Source organism: Schistocerca nitens, chromosome 11 (assembly GCF_023898315.1).
Source record: "Schistocerca nitens isolate TAMUIC-IGC-003100 chromosome 11, iqSchNite1.1, whole genome shotgun sequence".
NCBI lineage: Eukaryota > Metazoa > Arthropoda > Insecta > Orthoptera > Acrididae > Schistocerca > Schistocerca nitens.
The window spans coordinates 52,514,799-52,532,014 of record NC_064624.1 but is presented as its reverse complement, the minus strand read 5'-3'; the positions used below and the strand labels follow the sequence as shown (position 1 = coordinate 52,532,014).

The following is a 17,216-nucleotide window of genomic DNA, read 5'->3' as shown; positions in this document are numbered from 1 at the left end:
TAACAAGTGTGCACCAGGGTTGAGAGACTCGAGGCTGGCGTACACACATATTCAAGACACGATGGTCACAAGAGCTTTTAGTTCGGGAGAGGCGGACCGCACGTCGAGAGGCCGGTCCCTTCAGAGGACGATTCAGCCTATCTACGTCGGACGGCGACCGCCCATGGAGCGGACAGAGTGTGCCCGAGTGAAAGGGGAGAACGTGCCCGTGTTCAGCTTAAAAGCAAATTCCGCTACACTGTGTGAGAACGCCCAGTTTACGCATTCTTTACAAGCAGAGCATGCAGTTTCAGAGGTTTTCACAGGGAGACAGCAAACGCCAAATACCAATGATACAGATTTCCGGTCACCTTAAACTAAACGTCATTCTCCCGTTTTCGAAGAGCGATGCTGATTGGCAGACGATATTCCTAATGCCTTGAGCTGAAGGAGTAATGGAAGAGACCGAAAGATATACCCCTTCACGTCTGGCGTGCAGAGGGGCCGTTCCGTTGTCACTGTTGGAGCGAGAACACATAACGAGAGCGTGCGCGCTCGTACGTGTACTGAAAGAGCGAGGAACAAGTCTCTCCTCAGTACTTCACTGGGAGAGCACCTCTGTTGAGAGCGAATCGGAGTGCGACTATATTGAGTCCTTGCGATTAAGTGTTGTTCACTGTGTTGGCAGCCACACTTATTGTGCGGTGTGAATGGACAGAGTTATAGTTCAATGCCTGCGACCGAATTTTTGAGTGGCATCGCTGTGGATTCGTTATCTGACCGGTGTACCACGCCAATAGTTAGAGTAGGGGCGAATAGGAGTCATTGACTGCATCAAGGCGTAGGGAGAGTTTGATTGGCAAAGGTCAATCCAAGTAGAACGAGAGTTATCTTATTTGTCAGCAGCGAGCGGCGCAGACAGCAGTCATTGCAGCTTATGGTATTGTGCACTGCAGCTCTTGCGAGCCCCATATTTCCTCCACAACAGTACACTTCACTGAATTTCACACACGACAGCCTCGACCATGCCCAACAACATTCTAACGGATAATTATTCAAATTGAGTAGGCGCGGCTCTCAGCCATTCTGCTAAGTCAAATAACAATCTTAATCTTTGTATGGAAATTTCATTATCGAATCCTATCCTTAAGATGTAACTTCACATTCCGAAAAGAACCCAGAAATAACTTGTTCAGTTCATAACTAAAAGAGCCATTGTGATTTCTCAGAATTTTTGCAAAATAAATAATAATTTTCGTTAGTTTCATGTTTTTCTTACACTAACTAGCACTACTCAAGTACCCAAGTATCCCACTAGTTATGTAGAAATTTTGTGAATTTTTATGTCATTTCCTTACAGCCGATGACTCCCGAAGATATTTATTGCTGAAAGTTTTTCAGGCATTTCTCTTTAGAACGTTAGGAGCGTCTGTCTGACTTCTGTAGTAGTGTGGGGGTGGAAATTACATCTTGCAGGAGCCACAGGGTAAAGGGTACATTTCATATTAATCCGTTGCGCAGAATAACAGAATAGCACCCACACGTTCACAGACAGATGTCTTATCTAAATTATTTTGCAATTTGTTTTGATCAGCTGATGAGTTTACAAGACGGTAAATGACAGCGTCATATGCAAACAATCTAAGACAGCTACTGAAATTGTCTCTTATGTCGTTAATATAATCAGGAACAGTAGACAGCCTATAACACTTCCTTGGGAAACGCAGGATATTACTTTTTTCGTTATTTGAGGGCCGATAATGATATTTTTGAAATATCGATAAATCGGATACCCGACATTTTTAAAAATATAAACAGTCCTAGTTGGGCCAAGAGATTTGGTCATGTGGGATCGCAGTTGGCTGTGATGACATGCTGAGGTTGCTCCTTATTTCTCATTCTTATAGATTAATAGAGTAGGGCTTGAGAGGTGGCATGAGCCCCCTCTCATATTTCTATCTTACGACTCTCCTCTCTATTTGCATGCGGTGGAGGGCTGCTATTCCTTCACACGCGGACTTCCCACGCAGCGTCTCTCGTCACCCGGGTGGTCCGGTGACAGGCGGGTTAAGCCGACGTGTGTGAGGCAGTCGAGTGAATGCTTTGCAGACGCCGACATTGTCAAGAGACACGCCCGCTGGGGTGTGAAGTAGCAGCTGGGCTAGAGGTTCCGTTACTTCGGAGAAACTTAGCGAAAACACTTTCTGGCGGGCTACCAGCGAGGCGTGGGAATGACTTGTGTACCCTGGCAGTTGTGGCGGGAAAATTCCCGCACTTTCTGCAAAATAGTAACGGTGATTGGTTTGCTCAGGGCATAGCGCCGTGACGTAGCAAAATCAGCACAGAAATTGGCGCCAAGAATCTCCATTGGTGGAATGGTAGTGCTCCGGCAATGGAGTGGAATTTCCGCCGGTTTTCGAGTTGCTGATTGGAACGTTTAACCTCGGCCACTGTCGTGGGGGCGGAAATGTTCTGTGTTCGGCCTGTACGGGTGCTATAGGTAGTCGGCTGTCGCCTTTCGGTCGAGGATGTCGAAGCAACCAGCCCTCGCCTGCGGTACGCCAGATCGTGTTCTGGGAGATAAGAAGACCGTTTGGTAATGTACGTCCGCAGCACCGGCAGATAGGGATTCTCCTAGGTGACAATCAGAGCTCAGCAGAGCGCGCCTGTTCATCCTTTTCTAACTTTGTTCTGTTTCGAGTAGCAGCAATTACTGTTGGGTTAGCTGTGTGTCTCTCTTGAGATTTGAGTGGAAAGGAATTGGCTCCACATACCACCTCGTCTTAAACCTCACGATCTAGTTTAGGGACAACTTCACCTTTACAGTGTTTGTATGAATCTCCAAATTTGAGCCAATTTGATGTATTATATTTCCTGTGTTTCTTTTACTATTCAGTGTTTAGTCTTAATAAATCATATTGTTATTTTGGACAGAACTTTCATTCTGTTAATCGATAGAGCAACCCTATCATTCCTCACTATGCTAATGAAACCTTTGTTTATTTAACTTATTTATAAAATTAAATTATTGCAGGTGCCAAACTCTCTTCTACTCCACTGGCAGGGTTGATTAGAGTCAGTTCGCGTATTTTTTTTATCCTTGTGCAACAGCAAAAGTCGGAGTTAGAATAGGGGGGGCTTAGAGCATGATTTACATATGTGGATTCTAGTAGAATTGAGTGATAAATACACTGCTAGCCCCGGCACCTCGCATAATATGGCGACCCTTACCCTCGGATCTTTCCTGAGAATCACTGATTAACAAACAGTATTCTTAGTACGAACATTCAAATTTTTTTTCTCTAATTTTTTTTAATGATTAATACCCAACTTGTTTTTCTGATAGTTTCGCGTTTAGTTTTAAGTAGCGGCGCATGATTACAGTTTTTGTTTTCAGTGTATGTATTTTTGTGTGTTCATTGTTTTTGTGTTTCGTTGATGTGGTGTCCGTACCACATCGCACTTTGTCCGATTTGTGTGCGGTTTCTGTACCACATCAAATTGCGTTTGTGATGACAGCGTTGGAACAGCGTTGTTGAAATTTTATGTCTATGTGTAAAAGTACAGGGAGTAGATTATTTTTACTGTGTATTTTAGATAAATTTTGTTTCTCATGAATGATCACGAGAAGTAAGGCACGACTATTAGTGAGCGAAGCTAAAACAAAAGTGGATACTATAATGGATAAGGGGCACGTTACTGACGGGGATAGGTTCGGAGTTGAGATGGGCACATTTTTAGCAAGACAGGACGACAGGGTCATTGATGAGGAAGGTGATTTGGACGCGATCTCAGAGCAGCGTTGCGGCCGTGATTATGATAGTGAACTAGAGGATGAAACAGAGACAGGCACACAGGTCGAGACGGTAGCAGAAGTTTATAATCAAACGAACGAGAGCAGACAGGGGCTAGCTCGGCCACGTCAGAGCTCTAGCGCCCAGGTGTCCAGAGTTACATCTCCCACGTTTGAAGAGGATCAAAAAGATGACGTAAACCCAATACTGAGCTTCCTACGATCAATGAAAGAAGAAGATGAGAAACAGCGTAAGGACACTCAGACTATAATTTCGCATATAGGGGAAATTCGTGGGGAATTACTAACAATAAAGAAAGAATGTGGAGAAGCAAAACAATTGTCAATGGTAGCACAAAAAGTAGCAGGCCTAGCCCAAACGGCAGCAACAGGGGCAATGAAAATCGCAAAAGTAACTTCTCAACTTGTAGGTCGCTTGCGACGTGCGACACAAGCCCACTCAAAATCCCTAGCGTTCTTAAAAACCCAAGGTAATATTGCGATTACGAACATCACGAAACAAATGAAAGAAGTTGAGAGTCGGATAGCGAAACTAGAGCGAAACGGGCACACGAGCACTGCGCGTTCGGATACCAATGATGGAGTACACAGAATTGTGTCTCCGAGGAAAAGCCCGCCGTGCTCCAGCCCAGTGACAGAGTGCGGAACTAACAATGCACACGCAGAAACACCTAGTAATAGTTCAAATAATGGTAGTCCACTTAGGAGAGGGAATTCGGAGTGCCACTTCCACTGTGATACAGAGGTAGCAAATCACAGTTATCAGCAAGATAGATCAGGGCACTCAACAGACGTGCAAGTATCGGAAACGAGTGACAACACCAGTGCGAGGATCGGACAGGATTTTGATCACAATCACTTCCTGTCGATACTAAAATTCCAAAAGTTCAGAGATAATGGAGGGTCGATGCATCCGAAGAGCTGGGTGACGCAGTTTACTAATTCATTACCGTCATCATGGCCAACCCACGCAAAATTAGAATTCATGTGTGGACACATCGAAGGCCAAGCCGCGGAAAAGATGCGGGGTGTGGCAGCGACGTGTCGGACCTATCAGGAATTTGTTGGTGCATTCCTGCGTACCTACTGGTCAAAGGAAACGCAAGACAGGATTAAAGAGGAAATAATATTTTGTCCTGAACTGGAAGTGTCCGGGCATAGGAACGCAACCAAATTTTTTGATGATTTACTCAAGAAGAATCAGTTTTTAGATAGTCCATATAGCAACGGAGAAATCATTAAATTTTGTTTTTCCAAATTGCCTATTAGGTATCAACAGACACTTGTCGGGAAGTGTGGATCTGACATAGAAGCATTCAAGAGTCTATTGCGCGAACTCGAAGTAGTCTTCGATAAACAAGACGCAAAGGACAGGAAGAAGGCGCAAAATAACAAATACCACGGGCCAGCAAGGGCAGACGACAACAGATCGCATAATCGAGCTCGTCGGTTAGGAAACCAGGGTTACGGAAATCAAGGTTACGCAAGTCAAGATTATGGAAACCAGAGACACGGAAACGAGAACGTTAGGGAACAAGGTCAATCTAGACAAGGAATCTGGAACAGGAGGAATGACGAACGGCAAAGCGACCGTAATTGGAGAGAGCGAAATCAAGGACAACAGGAGAACCAGGAGATTGAAATTAGACCTCCGAATCCTAATGCACGTCAGAGGAGGGGGAGTCTAAGAAGGGATTGACGCTAGTCCATAGGACTCCACCACTTCTCTCACACAAAGAAGTTCATGGAATAATAGTAGTTTAAGTGGTGTACATAGTTGAATAGGCAAATATATGAACCTTTCTTCGGGGAACAATAATCGTTGCATTAATAGATTAAGATTGTTAAAGTATTAACACGCTGCGTTTTCTCGCTTAAGAATTTACTGCTGTTAACTTTTTGTCTATGTTCGGGATCTCATCTGTCGTTGCGATAAGAGGGACTACCTTTCCATGAGCAATGTTTTTGTCCTTTCCTATCTGGTGTCCATGTTGAGGGATAATGATGAGTGACGAGATGTTGCACAAACGGGCGCATACAAGAACGTGCTCTTAGAAGCGTTCTGAGAAGTCGTGATACGCTCCATAGCGGCCACAACCAGTTCGTGAGACGTTCATACCAATGCTTGCAGGCACGCGTCAGTGCACTGCAAGATTGTGGTATATTGCGTGATTTCGAGGATGAATATGGGCAGTATAGTTTTTGCAGAGCTGCGCCAGCATCGTTGTCTTGCAAGTCGGGGTGAACCTGTGAGCATTTGACTCTAATGGTGCCCTAGACGAGAGAAATGCGGGCATAAAAGCCTACCATGCCAATGTGCTGGTTGGGGATTTAGCGTGCTGCTCGTGACTGTCACAGATGAATAACCAGGGACTTATACTTGGATATTCGTGACATACTGTGTAGCTGGCGTGTGTTGGGCGACTGAATCCTCAACAGGAACCACCCCTGGCTTGGTCATATTACATTGCTTCTGGAAAGGTGTGCTTTGATCCCGAAAACCGCATCAGATAGAGAAGGAAGTTGCAACTATAAATTTATTGTCGTGTATAGCCATGGCTAACCCAGTCTCTGGAGTTTCAGTGAGGCGTAGTGAGAACTCGGAGGCCATGTCGTACGGCGCGCACATCACTGTCGTCAATAGCGGCGAGCAGCGAGACATCTCAACGTAACAGGAATTATGTGAGAGTATTGTATAAAAAAAAAAAAAAAAAAAAGGTAATAATAATAATAATAGAGTACCATATTCTAGGATAAATTAAACTTTAGGATTTTTACAATAACTAGATTAATATTGTGGGGGTTTTCTACCACAAGTGTTGTGTTTGGCGCGCGCCTGTTGGGATGTTATTTTTCAGGTCATGAAACCACAGACCCGAGATGGAGGGACGACCGGCGAGCGAACGTACAATAGTTGCATGTTCGAACGTACAATAGTTGCATGTTCTTTATAGCACAGTAAAACGTAGACCTGCATAACAACATAATTGAATTAAAGGACATAGAATGTAGATCGTTGGCTAATGGTAGTTAATTCTTGAGCATGTCTACTGTCGATCTATTTAATTAATAGTAATATTAGTGCGGGCCCGCACATTTAGTTGTTCATCCATTACAAAGCATCAGTTATCACACACCATGTACATACTGAGATCGGTCTCTACACATATATCAAAATAAATTATTTCCATGTCTAGATTAGATGTTATAATGATTGCCATAGATTAATAACTATAAAAGTAAAATAAGAGTGTCTGAAATGACAGACCATCAATGTTTCATTATGTAAATTTATTATAACATAGAAGGTCATGGGAAAAAGTTAGGCATAAGATTTTTGTAAGAATTGTGCAGATGACGAGGGTCGTGGCAATGCGGAGGCCGGCCGGAGCGGGAACAAGAGGTCTACGGCTACCTGCAAGAAAAGAGCGTCAGCACCCCACCTGACGTGAAGGGCGAGAACATCCGGTCCACAGGCTGACGGTCACCCGGCCGCATACCTGAGGGATTACGCGGGACCCTCGCCAGGCCACAAGCGAAAGTGAGGCTGGCCGTTGACACTGACACGCGACCCACACGCGACAGCCTGCTAGCTCTCCGGACGCGGCAGCCGTTTGGAGGGATTCCCTGCGGCAGACCACGTTGTCGTGAGTACACGAAGAAGATCACATATCGTGTCAGAATCTGCGCCTCATGTGCCTCAGGACAGAAAGGGACGCTATATACTCACCTGTTTGGGTTTTTACAACTCACTAGCATTGGCCGATCTGCATACACAAAGCAGTATCGTGCCACACTAACAAATGTATGGTCTCATTTCTAATTTCTCCTCTCTTTTAGAGAGCAGTTTTAGCAATCGGCACTCCTAGTTCGATCCTGTATGGATGACCTCACACACTTGTGGAGTCACTCCACGTGCCATCATCCCTTGTCGAACTGCAATATTGGGAAACGTAAAGTACTGTCCAGCGAGAGAAGAGACCTAGACTAGTGATGTATCCCAACAAATAGACCTCAGAGACAATTAATCGACGTGAGGAGAGCCTATCACTGTGTCTTCCTACCGTACTGCCGTGATCATATGCGTGGGTCTGACTACAATCTCAACAGCGTACTGCAGACACTCCAGAACTCCCTATTGCTGTTGCCACAACGTAGCAACAACACCCGACGTTTAGCCTTATGTGATGTCAGTACTGTGTAATTAGTAAAGTGCTACGGATATTTCTAACAATGTGATTTAGTGCCTCATTCTCAGCACAGTCGTGAACTTTGTGCAATGTGCATGCACAATTTGATGCCCCATGAACCTTTTTTTTTTCTTTCTTAAATTTCTTTCTCTAGTGTTGGTTTTGTAATGTATGTTATACCTTGTATGTGTTTGTGTTTTACACTGTAATTCTTATTACAAATTACTGTATTGTTCTCCACACCATGTTTTTTTTGTATTTTGTATTTATTGTTGTGTGTATGCGAACAGTGTGCCTGAAGTCCCCATAAACTGAAGCAGATACCACCACTGTCATTGTGAATGGACCATCAGTTCAGGGAACATTTTGTAAAGGTTATTCTTGCTGCAGGGAGACAGAATGAATCGGAGGTTGTAATTAGATTCTGAAAGCTCACAAAGAGATTGTTAACTTAAATAGTATCATGTGTGAGTGAGTTCAGGTTAGTTTAATGATTAAAATTGTTGTAACATCTTGGGCATTTAATTGCGGAGCACTCCAACTCTGATTGTAAAGAATAAACTGCTCCATATTTGGCTCAGATGCCCGGGCCATATTTAGAGCGTGAATGTCTGCGTGAATCGGTGTTTGGAAGGGGCTCCCTGGGTATGGATGTGTGATGTGAGTGTTAGTGTTCCATATTAAGAAGGTGAAGTTGGCTACATCATAAATAATCCTCCCTCTATGAGCTGCATTTTTCAGTTGCAGTGATTTTCTTTATAGAGCGCGGCATGTGGAGCCAGTTGCGATATTGTTCTTGGGCGATTGACTCACTATCTTGCTCCTAAGTGAGCCAACCGCTCACCAATTACAATCTAAAATGGCGTAGGGGCTATGAGAGGTGGCATGAGCCCCCTCTCATATTTCTATCTTACGACTCTCCTCTCTATTTGCATGCGGTGGAGGGCTGCTATTCCTTCACACGCGGACTTCCCACGCAGCGTCTCTCGTCACCCGGGTGGTCCGGTGACAGGCGGGTTAAGCCGACGTGTGTGAGGCAGTCGAGTGAATGCTTTGCAGACGCCGACATTGTCAAGAGACACGCCCGCTGGGGTGTGAAGTAGCGGCTGGGCTAGAGGTTCCGTTACTTCGGAGAAACTTAGCGAAAACACTTTCTGGCGGGCTACCAGCGAGGCGTGGGAATGACTTGTGTACCCTGGCAGTTGTGGCGGGAAAATTCCCGCACTTTCTGCAAAATAGTAACGGTGATTGGTTTGCTCAGGGCATAGCGCCGTGACGTAGCAAAATCAGCACAGAAATTGGCGCCAAGAATCTCCATTGGTGGAATGGTAGTGCTCCGGCAATGGAGTGGAATTTCCGCCGGTTTTCGAGTTGCTGATTGGAACGTTTAACCTCGGCCACTGTCGTGGGGGCGGAAATGTTCTGTGTTCGGCCTGTACGGGTGCTATAGGTAGTCGGCTGTCGCCTTTCGGTCGAGGACGTCGAAGCAACCAGCCCTCGCCTGCGGTACGCCAGATCGTGTTCTGGGAGATAAGAAGACCGTTTGGTAATGTACGTCCGCAGCACCGGCAGATAGGGATTCTCCTAGGTGACAATCAGAGCTCAGCAGAGCGCGCCTGTTCATCCTTTTCTAACTTTGTTCTGTTTCGAGTAGCAGCAATTACTGTTGGGTTAGCTGTGTGTCTCTCTTGAGATTTGAGTGGAAAGGAATTGGCTCCACATACCACCTCGTCTTAAACCTCACGATCTAGTTTAGGGACAACTTCACCTTTACAGTGTTTGTATGAATCTCCAAATTTGAGCCAATTTGATGTATTATATTTCCTGTGTTTCTTTTACTATTCAGTGTTTAGTCTTAATAAATCATATTGTTATTTTGGACAGAACTTTCATTCTGTTAATCGATAGAGCAACCCTATCATTCCTCACTATGCTAATGAAACCTTTGTTTATTTAACTTATTTATAAAATTAAATTATTGCAGGTGCCAAACTCTCTTCTACTCCACTGGCAGGGTTGATTAGAGTCAGTTCGCGTATTTTTTTTATCCTTGTGCAACAGCAAAATTCGGAGTTAGAATAGGGGGGGCTTAGAGCATGATTTACATATGTGGATTCTAGTAGAATTGAGTGATAAATACACTGCTAGCCCCGGCACCTCGCAGGCTTTAATAACAGTTTCTCCGGGCGTTACTATGAAGGTTCAGCAGTCGTCGGGTGTGCAACATTTGCGAGTGTTATTCGGAAAGTCCGATCGGTCGCTACATGGATACCACAGTGAAAATCCGTTAAAGCTTTTCATAAACCTGTTGGACAGTGTCTCTTAGTACGTCCGTCAATCGCCTCACGTTGTTCTTTTTAGTTTTGAGCGTACAGTGAACACTTAAAAAACGCTTGACAAATAATGTCTCTTGCAAAGTAGGAGTGTCTCTGAGAGGTATCTCCTGATTTCTTGGAGACGACACAACGTAGCTGTGATGCACTTCATCACAACAATTCGCGACTCCGTACTGCAGGAGCAATGAGAGCGATCCTACAGTCTTTTCGATGGGAAGTGTTTGATCACCTACAATACAGCCCGAGCTTGGCTCCCTCTGATTTTCATCTCTGCTTACATAAACCGCTGCCTATAAAGACAAAATTTCGACACACACAACAAGCTGCAGATTAGCGCACGGAGTTGGCAGATAGGGTATTGGCCGGCCGTGGTGGCCGGGCGTTTCTAGCCGCTACAGTCTGGAACCGCGCGACCGCTACGGTCGCAGGTTCGAATCCTGCCTCGGGCATGGATGTCTGTGATGTCCTTAGGTTAGTTAGGTTTAAGTAGTTCTAAGTTCTAGAAGTTAAGTCCCATAGTGCTCAGAGCCATTTGACCCAGGTACGGTACTGGAAAGTTGGTACAACTCTACGAGAAATGTCTCAGAGCGGCGACTATGTAGACTAGTAGCTGGAAGGTTTATCTGTTGCAAATAAAAACATGTTTGATTTTCTCTATGGATTCCATTTCGCTGGCGATCGAACTATCCAAATAACCCTCGTATCTACATCTACATGACTACTCTGCAATTCACATTTAAGTGCTTGGCAGAGGGTTCATCAAACCACAATCATACTATCTCCCTACCATTCCACTCCCGAATAGCGCGCGGGAAAAACGAACACCTAAACCTTTCTGTTCGAGCTCTGATTTCTCTTATTTTATTTTGATGATCATTCCTACCTATGTAGATTGGGCTCCACAAAATTTTTACGCATTCGGAAGAGAAAGTTGGTGACTGAAATTTCGTAAATAGATCTCGCCGCGACGAAAAACGTCTTTGCTTTAATGACTTCCATCCCAACTCGCGTATCATACCTGCCACATTCTCTCCCCTATTACGTGATAATACAAAACGAGCTGCCCTTTTTTGCACCCTTTCGATGTCCTCTGTCAATCCCACCTGGTAAGGATACCACACCGCGAAGCAATATTCTAACAGAGGACGAACGAGTGTAGTGTAAGCTGTCTCTTTAGTGGACTTGTTGCATCTTCTAAGTGTCCTGCCAATCAAACGCAACCTTTGGCTCGTCTTCCCCATAATATTATCTATGTGGTCTTTCCAACTGAAGTTGTTCGTAATTTTAACACCCAGGTACTTGGTTGAATTGACAGCCTTGAGGATTGTACTATTTATCGAGTAATCGAATTCTAACGGATTTCTTTTGGAACTCGTGTGGATCACCTCACACTTTTCGTTATTTAGCGTCAACTGCCACCTGCCACACCATACAGCAATCTTTTCTAAATCGCTTTGTAACTGATACTGGTCTTCGGATGACCTTACTAGACGGTAAATTACAGCATCATCTGCGAACAACCTAAGGGAACTGCTCAGATTGTCACCCAGGTCATTTATATAGATCAGGAACAGCAGAGGTCCCAGGACGCTTCCCTGGGGAACACCCGATATCACTTCAGTTTTACTCGATGATTTGCCGTCTATTACTACGAACTGCGAGCTTCGTGACAGGAAATCACGAATCCAGTGGCACAACTGAGACGATACCCCATAGGCCCGCAGCTTGATTAGAAGCCGCTTGTGAGGAACGGTGTCAAAAGCTTTCCGGGAATCTAGAAATACGGAATCAACTTGAGATCCCATGTCGATAGGTGCACTGCAAGAAGTTGATCATCAGGAAACGAAGTAGAAGATGAAATGACGCCAGTGAACAACCTGTCTTTTAAAAAGTAGGGGACAGTATGATGTGACAAAATTTCTGCCCCTGAAACTGAATTGGAGTATGGGCAGTTTTTCCATTTTCTGTATAATATCGCGCACATTATTTTCTACGGCTCATTTTTCATAAGCGCCAAAGAAACTGGTATCGGCATGCCTATTCATATACAGAGGTATGTAAACAGGGAGAATACGGCGCCGCGCTCGACAACGCCTACATGGGACAAGTGTCGGTCGCAGCTGTTAGACGGGTTACTGCCGCTACAGTGGCAGGTTATCAAGATTTAAGTGAGTTTGAACGTGGTGTTATAGTCGGTGGACGAGCGATGGGACACATAATCTCTGAGTAGCGATGAAGCGAGGATTTTCCCGTAATACCTTTTCACGAGTGTACCGTGAATATCAGGAATCCGGTGAAACATCAATCTCCGACGTCGCTGCGGCCGGAAAAAGATCCTGCAAGAACGGGACCAATGACGACTGAGGAGAATCGTTCAACGTCACAGAAGTGCAGCGCTTCCGCAAATTGCTGCAAATTTCAATGCTGGGCAATCGACTACTGCCAGCGTGCGAGCCATTCAACGAAACATCATCGATATGGGCTTTCGGAGCCGAAGGCCCATTCATTTACTCTTGACGACCGCAAAACACAAAGTTTTACGCCTCGCCTGGGCCTGTCAACTCCGACATTCGAAAGTTGATGACTGGAAACATGTTGCCTGGTCGGACGAGTCTCGTTTCAAATTGTTTCGAGCGGATAGACTTGTGCGAGTATGGAGACAAACTCAAGGATCCATGGACCCTGCATCTCAGAGGGGGCTGTTTAAGCTGTTGGAGGCTCTGTAACGGTGAGGGGGGAGTGCGGTGAGAGTGATATGGAACCCCTGATACGTCTAGATACGACTCTGACAGGTGACACGTACTTAAGGATCCTGTCTGATCACTTGCATCCATTCATGTCCATTGTGCACTCCGACGGACTTGGGCAATTCCAGCAGGACAATGCGACAGCCCACACGTCCACAACTGCTAAAGAGTGGTTCCAGAACTCTCTCTAAGATAACACTTACGCTGGCTACCAAACCCCTCAGGCATGAACATTGTTGAGCATATCTGGGATGCCTTGCAACGTGCTGTTCAGAAGAGATCTCCACCTCCTCGTACTCTTACGGATTTGTTCGCAGCCCTGCAGGACTCATCGTGTCAGTTACCTCCAGCACTACTCAGACAATAGTCGGGTCCAAACCACGTTCTGTTCCGGCACTTCTGCGTGCTCGCAGGTGCCCTACACGGTATTATGTGGGTGTACCAATTTCTTTGCTTTTTCAGTGTATATCCCTCCAAGCGCCTAACCTTTTCAATTTATTTTTACAATTGCAGCTCGTAGGGTCCTATAAACATTCCCTCTCGCGACAAAACCATCGGCTTTAATGCTGTCTCAGTTCCGCTCAGTACTGCAGTATTTTTAGACACAATAGACACATACCCGTTCAACGGGCACAGCAGATCGCCACAGAGCTAACGAACATTGACATTGGACAAGGCGTCGACCCTAGAAGATGCGTCCCCAAGCCCAACTCTTAGCCAACGCTTTGATGTTACTGCCGGCAATCCGAACTGCAACCAAGCACATGCACTACGTTGGCTCTGATTTGCCGACACAAATCCGATTTCGGCCAACGAAGCGGTCACTGTCGTTCGTTGAGCTTCGTTGGTCTAGTGTGACTCAACACTGCATTACAAGTGAGTCGCTCGGTCCTCCATATCGCTGCACGCGACGACACAAGCCAGGTATTGCAAACAGCAGGTACTGGTGAACCAGTAGCTTCCGTCCTCCCACGAGTCTGAAAGGCGTTCCACACTGCATCACATCGTCGACTGCCAACCAAGATACCACCATGTGGAGTTGTCTTCGCTAATGTTTGACTTGATCGATGTATATTTGACTAAAGAAGAGAGTACTTTATACTGTCCATCTTTTGTGTTGTTGTTGTTGTGGTCTGATGTAGCTCTTAATGCTACTCTATACTATGCAAATCTCTTCATCTCCGAGTAACTACTGCACCCCACATCCATCTGAATCTGTTTAGTGTATTGATCTCTTTGTCTCCCTCTACGATTTTTACCCTCCACGCTGACCTCCAATACTAAATCGGTGATCCCTTGATGCCTGAGAACGTGTTCTACCAACCGATCTCTTCTTTTGGTCATGTTGCACCACAAATTTCTCTTCTCCCCAATTCTATTCAGTACCTCATCATTAGTTACGTGATCTACCAATCTAATCTTCAGCATTCCTTTGTAGCACCACATTTTGAAAGCTTCTATTCTCTTCTCGTCTAAACTGTTCGTCGTCCATGTTTCACTTTCATACACGCCTACACTCCATACAACTGCTTTCATAAAAGATTTCCTGACACTTAAATCTGTACCTGATGTTAACAAATTTTTCTCTTCTTCAGAAACACTTTCCTTGCCATCGCCAGTCTACATTTTACATCCCCTCTATTTCCATCCTATCTGTTATTTTACTGCCCAAATAGCAAAACTCGTCTACTACAAGTTTTACAGAAACGAAAATAATTTTGGGCATGCTTAAAATAACGCTAACCGTTAATGTATTCAGTATACGTAGACGACTTAACAGACTCAGCAACACTATGAGAGTGCTCTGTGACTATGTTGCTGTCCCCAGGGGAGCATCGTTATTGTACGATCCAAAGGTAAGGTTTGGAAACAATTTTCAGTTTTTGTAATAAATGGCAGCTCTCTTTACATGTGAGAAACTTAAAATAATGCCACTAACAAAGAGAAAGAGTCCGACAGGATGCGATTACAGGGTCATCTTTAGTAGGTCACCATGTGTAAACATTGAGGGTAAATTTTAAGTGACGATGTGGAATGGACTAGTTGCGTAAAATCAGTATCACGGAAAGCGAATGGGAGACTTGGCTTGGTTGTAAGGGTTAGCATGGTGCACCTGTAAAGCGCCTTCCTAATGCGACTGCCCCAGCGTTTGGAGTTCGTATCAAGCAGACATGACGACAGACATCGAACGAATTCAAAGACGCGCTAATATCATCGTAACAGGTTGGTACAACGGAAGTCTAATACATAAGGTCAAGGGACTTTTATAGGAAACTCTGGAAGAAAGACGAACCTCTTGAATAAATTGAAGGAACCTGAGTTCTATACGAACTGCGCGACTGTTCTGGTGCGGGCAATATACCGGGTGATCAAAAAGTCAGTATAAATTTAAAAACTGAATAAATCACGGAACAACGTAGATAGAGAGGTACAAATTGACACACATGCTTGGAATGACATGGGGTTTTATTAGAACCAAAAAAATACAAAAGTTCAAAAAATTACGACAGATGGTCCTTCATCTGATCAGAATAGCAATAATAGCAAGACAAAGCAAAGATGATGTTCTTTACAGGAAATGGTCAATATGTCCACGATCATTCCTCAACAATAGCTGTAGTCGAGGAATAATGTTGCGAACAGCACTGTAAAGCATGCCCGGGGTCATGGTGAGGCATTGGCGTCGGATGTTGTCTTTCAGCATCCCCAGAGATGTCGGTCGATCACGATACACTTGCGACTTAAGGTAAACCCTAAGCCAATAATCGCACCGACTGAGGTCTGGGGACCTGGCAGGCCAAGCATGACGAAAGTGGCGGCTGAGCACACGATCATCACCAAACGACGCGCGCAAGAGATCTGTCGGACATTTTGTGAACTTTGGTTTTTTTTTTTTGTTCTAATAAAACCCCATGTCATTCCAAGCTTGTGTGTCAATTTTTACCTCTCTATCTACATTATTCCGAGGTTTATTAAGTTTTCAAATCTAGACTGACTTTTTGATCACCCGGTACATCTCCCCAAGGGATCGTAAATATACGAGAGTAAGTCAATTATTATCAGCAAATTAGTTATATTTTTGAAACTTTCTGGCAGATTTAAACTGTGTGCCCGACCGAGACTCGAACTCGGGACCTTTGCCTTCCGCGGGCAAGTGCTCTACCAACTGAGCTACCGAAGCACGACTCACGCCCGGTACTCACAGCTTTACTTCTGCCAGTATCTCGTCTCCTGCCTTCCAAACTTTACAGAAGCTCTCCTGCGAACGTTGCAGAACTAGCACTCCTGAAAGAAAGGATATTGCGGGGCAGCAGCAGAGTGAAACAAACTGCCTATTGGCTTCTGTCTCGGGTTCTTCGGCCGACGTTCATGTAATGATTTTTCTGACGTTTCGCCAGCACGAGTGGCTGGCATTGTCAAAGCTTCACCCTCCATTGCCGGTGGTGAACTGAACGTCGGCCGAAGAACCCGAGACAGAAGCCAATAGGCAGTTTGTCAACAAGTGGCCACGAAAGCCTTAACAATTTTGTAGCAGAGTGAAAATCTCATTCTGGAAACATCCCCCAGGCTGTGGCTAAGCCATGTCTCCGCAATATCCTTTCTTTCAGGAGTGCTAGTTCTGCAAGGTTCGCAGGAGAACTTCTGTAAAGTTTGGAAGGTAGGAGACGAGGTACTGGCAGAAGTAAAGCTGTGAGTACCGGGCGTGAGTCGTGCTTCGGTAGCTCAGTTGGTAGCCGGCACGGTAGCTCAGCGTGTTCGGTCAGAGGGTTAGCTGCCCTCTGTAATAAAAAAACTGAGTAAATCGATCAGCAACGAACTTAAACGGATGTCTTCCGACGTCCGCCCCGAGCAGATAGAACGAACAAAACCGAACGAAATGAGATTTTAAAAAAAAAAAAAAAAAAAAAAAAGTTGGTAGAGCTCTTGCCCGCGGAAGGCAAAGGTCCCGAGTTCGAGTCTCGGTCGGGCACACAGTTTTAATCTGCCAGAAATTTTCATATCAGCGCACACTCCGCTTCAGAGTGAAAATCTCATTCTAGTTATATTTTTGTTTATTTTGGTAGTACTGCCATTTTACGTTGATGACGCATTCTTTGTTTATTTTTTGTTATATCTTTGCAGTTTTCAAGCTGCTAGCTTAGTTTCATTA

The 17,216-nt window shown here is 44.9% G+C and overlaps 1 non-coding gene across 1 annotated transcript; it reads right to left on the bottom strand.

The window, feature by feature from the left end:
• Window positions 1-16,173: 16,173 nt before the first annotated feature.
• On the bottom strand, window positions 16,174-16,248 carry Trnap-cgg (transfer RNA proline (anticodon CGG)). Its single transcript has one exon. It is a non-coding gene; the product is annotated as a tRNA-Pro (tRNA).
• Window positions 16,249-17,216: the final 968 nt, after the last annotated feature.